Consider the following 4,836-nt stretch of genomic DNA (forward strand, 5'->3'; position numbering starts at 1 on the left):
GGGAAAAAAAAAAAAAAAAAAAAAAAGAACATAGCACAGCAGAGAAAGGGAAGAATAAACTGTTCTTCAACAGGGCAATTTTGAATATTCTAAAGTAAACTTATAGGCATTCACAGGCAAGAGGAAGAATGGAAGGTAAAAGACATAGGATTTTGAAGGTGGTCATATGTAGACATGATACGGCTACGTGGGAGAGTCCTTTTTATTTCCTAGGATGCCTCAAACTTGCTTGCTATTAACTTCTTACTGGTTCCTCTGAAGGCATTTTTCTTTTTAAAAAAACCAAGTTGTAGAGGTCATTTTGTATATTTTAATACAGTGGTTGTCAACCCACTGTTTGGGATTCTGTTACATCACTATCATCTAGGAAGATTTTTCAGAAAGCACATATCCATTTATGTCTCCCCTTGGTAAACCAGAATGTGTATGTGTAGGTTTGGAGTAGAGAGGAAGACAATAACTATATTTTGGAAAACACTGCCCATGTGATTCTTTTATGTTAGCTCCCTACATATTCTTCACAAAAGGGGTTAAAAAGAAAAAATTCAAAATAAAACCTTCTGTCAATGACAGGAAGGTAATTTGGCAGGAGTTGGTGATCAAGAGAGCTTTACAATAAGGATGGTAATATATTAACTTATGTAAAATAAACTTTAAAATAAGTTTACTCAAAATTGAAACTAAATTGATATCTTTGGATAAAAGATATGACATGGATGTCACAGAGGGAGGACTTGTCCAGTTATCTTCAGGGAAAAAAAAATGGAAGGAGTGAGTCATACAGGTAGACAGAAGTGAAATTTGGGTAGCCAGTGAACTACATATGTTAGAAGAATAAGGAATGGCATTTTTATTTTAATTTTTTTTTTTTCCTTTTTGTCTTTTTTCGTGACCGGCAACGGATCACAACCCTCAGTGTCGCGCCTGGACCGGACCGGGACCGGCAACGGGATCGCAACCCTCGGTATCGCACCTGCATCTCGCTCAGCCAGTGAGCGGCCGGTCTGCATGTGGGATCCAAACCCTCGGCGGGAGCACCACCGCACTCCCAAGCGGCACACTGTAGCAGTGCGCCATCGGGCCGACCCTATTTTAAATTTTTATAAATTAAAAAAAATCAGTTTAGCAACTTTATAAATGTCTACCACGTGACAGGCTCTATTCTAGATAATCAGTGAGCATAATAGGCAAAGGTCTCTGTCCTAGTTGAAGTTATATTTCAGTTTGGAAAGGAGGGCACAGTATAAACATTAGTTATAAGTAAATTAAATGATAGATGGTAAGTATGCTTGTAGAAGAAAAAGTAGAGCAAGGTAAAGGGATTGAGAGTGCTAGAAGGCAGAAAGTTGCAATAATTTATTTATGGTGAAGGCTGCAATGATTTTTGTTTATTTGTTGCAGCTGGCCACTGTGGGTACAGTTTTATATAAAATGGTGCTATGGGCTGAATGTGTTCCTCCAAAATTCCTATGTTGAAACACTAACCCCCAAGGTGATGGCATTAAGAGTTGGAGCCTTTGGGAGGTGGTGATTAGATCATGAGGGCAGAGCCCTCATCAATGGAAGAGGCAAGGAAGGATTCTCTTCCTAGAGTTTTTGGAGGGATTGGGGCCATGCCAACACCTTGATTTTGGCCTCCAGAAGTGTGAAAAAATAGGCTTTTTTTTGGAGGGGATACTGACTAGTAAAGGGTTCATACCTTTGATGTCGGTGTTATTACTCTGTGCTCTAACCAGCTGAACTTTCATTGACGCCCATTGTAAAAGTGTTAAGAAGGTGGGAAATTCAATTATGATATTTGNATCACAACCCTCAGTGTCGCGCCTGGACCGGACCGGGACCGGCAACGGGATCGCAACCCTCGGTATCGCACCTGCATCTCGCTCAGCCAGTGAGCGGCCGGTCTGCATGTGGGATCCAAACCCTCGGCGGGAGCACCACCGCACTCCCAAGCGGCACACTGTAGCAGTGCGCCATCGGGCCGACCCTATTTTAAATTTTTATAAATTAAAAAAAATCAGTTTAGCAACTTTATAAATGTCTACCACGTGACAGGCTCTATTCTAGATAATCAGTGAGCATAATAGGCAAAGGTCTCTGTCCTAGTTGAAGTTATATTTCAGTTTGGAAAGGAGGGCACAGTATAAACATTAGTTATAAGTAAATTAAATGATAGATGGTAAGTATGCTTGTAGAAGAAAAAGTAGAGCAAGGTAAAGGGATTGAGAGTGCTAGAAGGCAGAAAGTTGCAATAATTTATTTATGGTGAAGGCTGCAATGATTTTTGTTTATTTGTTGCAGCTGGCCACTGTGGGTACAGTTTTATATAAAATGGTGCTATGGGCTGAATGTGTTCCTCCAAAATTCCTATGTTGAAACACTAACCCCCAAGGTGATGGCATTAAGAGTTGGAGCCTTTGGGAGGTGGTGATTAGATCATGAGGGCAGAGCCCTCATCAATGGAAGAGGCAAGGAAGGATTCTCTTCCTAGAGTTTTTGGAGGGATTGGGGCCATGCCAACACCTTGATTTTGGCCTCCAGAAGTGTGAAAAAATAGGCTTTTTTTTGGAGGGGATACTGACTAGTAAAGGGTTCATACCTTTGATGTTGGTGTTATTACTCTGTGCTCTAACCAGCTGAGCTGGATCCTATGTGCTATGGTTTGAGTCTACCCAACTTTCATTGACGCCCATTGTAAAAGTGTTAAGAAGGTGGGAAATTCAATTATGATATTTGAATGGTGGGGCCTTTTTTTTTTTTTCCTTTTTGTCTTTTCTACTGACCGGTAATGGGATCGCAACCCTCAGTGTCGCGCCTGCACCGGGTATTGGCGACGGAATCACAACCCTCGGTGTTGCGCCCGCACCACGCTCAACCAGTGAGTGGCAACCGGTCTCCACATGGGATCCGAACCCTCGGCGGGGGCGGCGCACTCTCCAGTGCGCCACCGGGCCGGCCCTGGTGGGGCTTTTAAGAGGTGATTAGATTGTGAGGACCGTGCCCTTGTGAATGGATTGATCCATTCATGGAGTAATGGGTGTGGTTCTGATGGTTTTGTAATGAGAGCAGTGAGAAAGTTAGCTCTCTCTTGCTCATGCCAACTCATGCTGAGTTGCTGTAGAGTCACCCCACTGGGAAGAAGGCCCTCACCAGATGTGTTTCCTGTACCTTGGACTTCCCATCCTTCAAACTGTAAGAAATAAATTTTGTTTCCTTATAAATTATCTAGTTTTATGTATTCTGTTATAAAGCAACGGAAATGGACTAATACAGTAGCCTGAGAAAACTAATACTGCACAGGCTCCTACTACACATATTGCTCTACAATTTTTTAAATTTTACAAGTACTCTTATAAAGGATGCCTGAGGGAGCTGCTTTGCCCCTTCCTCTATGTGGGGATGCAGCAAGAAGGCACTTTCTGTGAGGAACAGGGCCTTATCACCAGACACCAAATCTGCCGGCACTTACTCTTGAATTTCCCAGTCCCCAGAACTGTAAGAAACAAATTCTTATTTGTAAGCTATATAATTAAAGGTGTTTTGTTATAGCAACCTGAACAGACAAATGGTAAGAATAAACCTATTGATAACCAGAGGTATGAAGGAGTAGATATCTGGAGGTGGGGAGAGTTAGGCTTGAAGATATCTGGTGGAGTTGTCAGTGTAGGGAGTTGTATAATACAGATCTGGAGTTTGGGAAAGATTTCTGGCCTAGTGATATAAAACTGAGAGTCAGCAGTTTGGATGATCTTTAAAGCTATAATACTAGAAGAGGTCATTCATGGACTGAGTATAGATAAGTAGAGCACTATGGGGTATTTTGTGCTGATGTATGTATTCCAGCCTTAAGTCGTTGGGAGAAGAGGATCCAGCAAAGTTGGTACCAGCAAAGGACAGTTAGGAGAGTAAGGTGTCCTGAAAGCCAGCAAACGTTTTCAGTTTTGATTATGCTGCTGATAGGTCAAGAGGAGGACAGAAAATTAGGTGTTGGATTTAACAACAAGGAGTTAATGGTGATGTTGAATAGCTGTTTTATAGGAGTGAGTTTAAAAGAGAATGGGATGAGATATATTGCAAGGAGCAAGTATAAATAGTTCTTCTGAGGCATTTTGCTGTACACAGGAGCAAAGAAATAGGGTGGTGTCTGGAGTAGAAAATGGTGTCAAGAGAAGGCTTTTAAAATAAATTGAAAATGTTTCTGTGATATGAATGATCAGTAGAGAGTGAAAAATTGATGTAGGAAAAAGGTTGAGGATTTTTGAAAGTGATGTTTTTGACAGGGTAACTGGATGGGGAGATAAAGTATGTAGGCATAGGTGCTCGCAGTGGGCAGACGTGAGGTTTTTAGTTTGTAGGAAGTTTTCTGATGCTTTCATTTTTCTCAGTGAAGTGGGAAGCTGAGTGAAGATGGGGGAATATTTGTTGGAGGATTGAAGAGAGAGTAAATGAAGGTGAAATGATTGTTTTTTTTTTTGTTTTTTTTTTTGTCTTTTTTTGTGTCCGGCAACGGACCACAACCCTCAGTGTCGCGCCCACACCGGACTGGGACCGGCAACGGGATCGCAACCCTCGGTGCTGCGCCCGCCCCTCGCTCAGCCAGTGAGCGGGAACCGGTCTGTATGTGGGATCCGAACCCTCGGCGGGAGCGCCGCCACACTTCCCAAGCGGTGCACTGTAGCAATGTGCCACCGGGCCGGCCCGAAATGATTGTTTTTGACAGTGGGAAAGCAAATGCTAATTTAATTTTTTTCAGAGGTGTATAAAATAGAATGTGAGAATTCTCTTTCACTTTATTATCCCTGTCCCTTCTAAGAAGTAACCACTGTTATTGGTATT

This window comes from Galeopterus variegatus, unplaced genomic scaffold (genome assembly GCF_000696425.1).
Source record: "Galeopterus variegatus unplaced genomic scaffold, G_variegatus-3.0.2 Scaffold953, whole genome shotgun sequence".
NCBI classification, from domain to species: domain Eukaryota; kingdom Metazoa; phylum Chordata; class Mammalia; order Dermoptera; family Cynocephalidae; genus Galeopterus; species Galeopterus variegatus.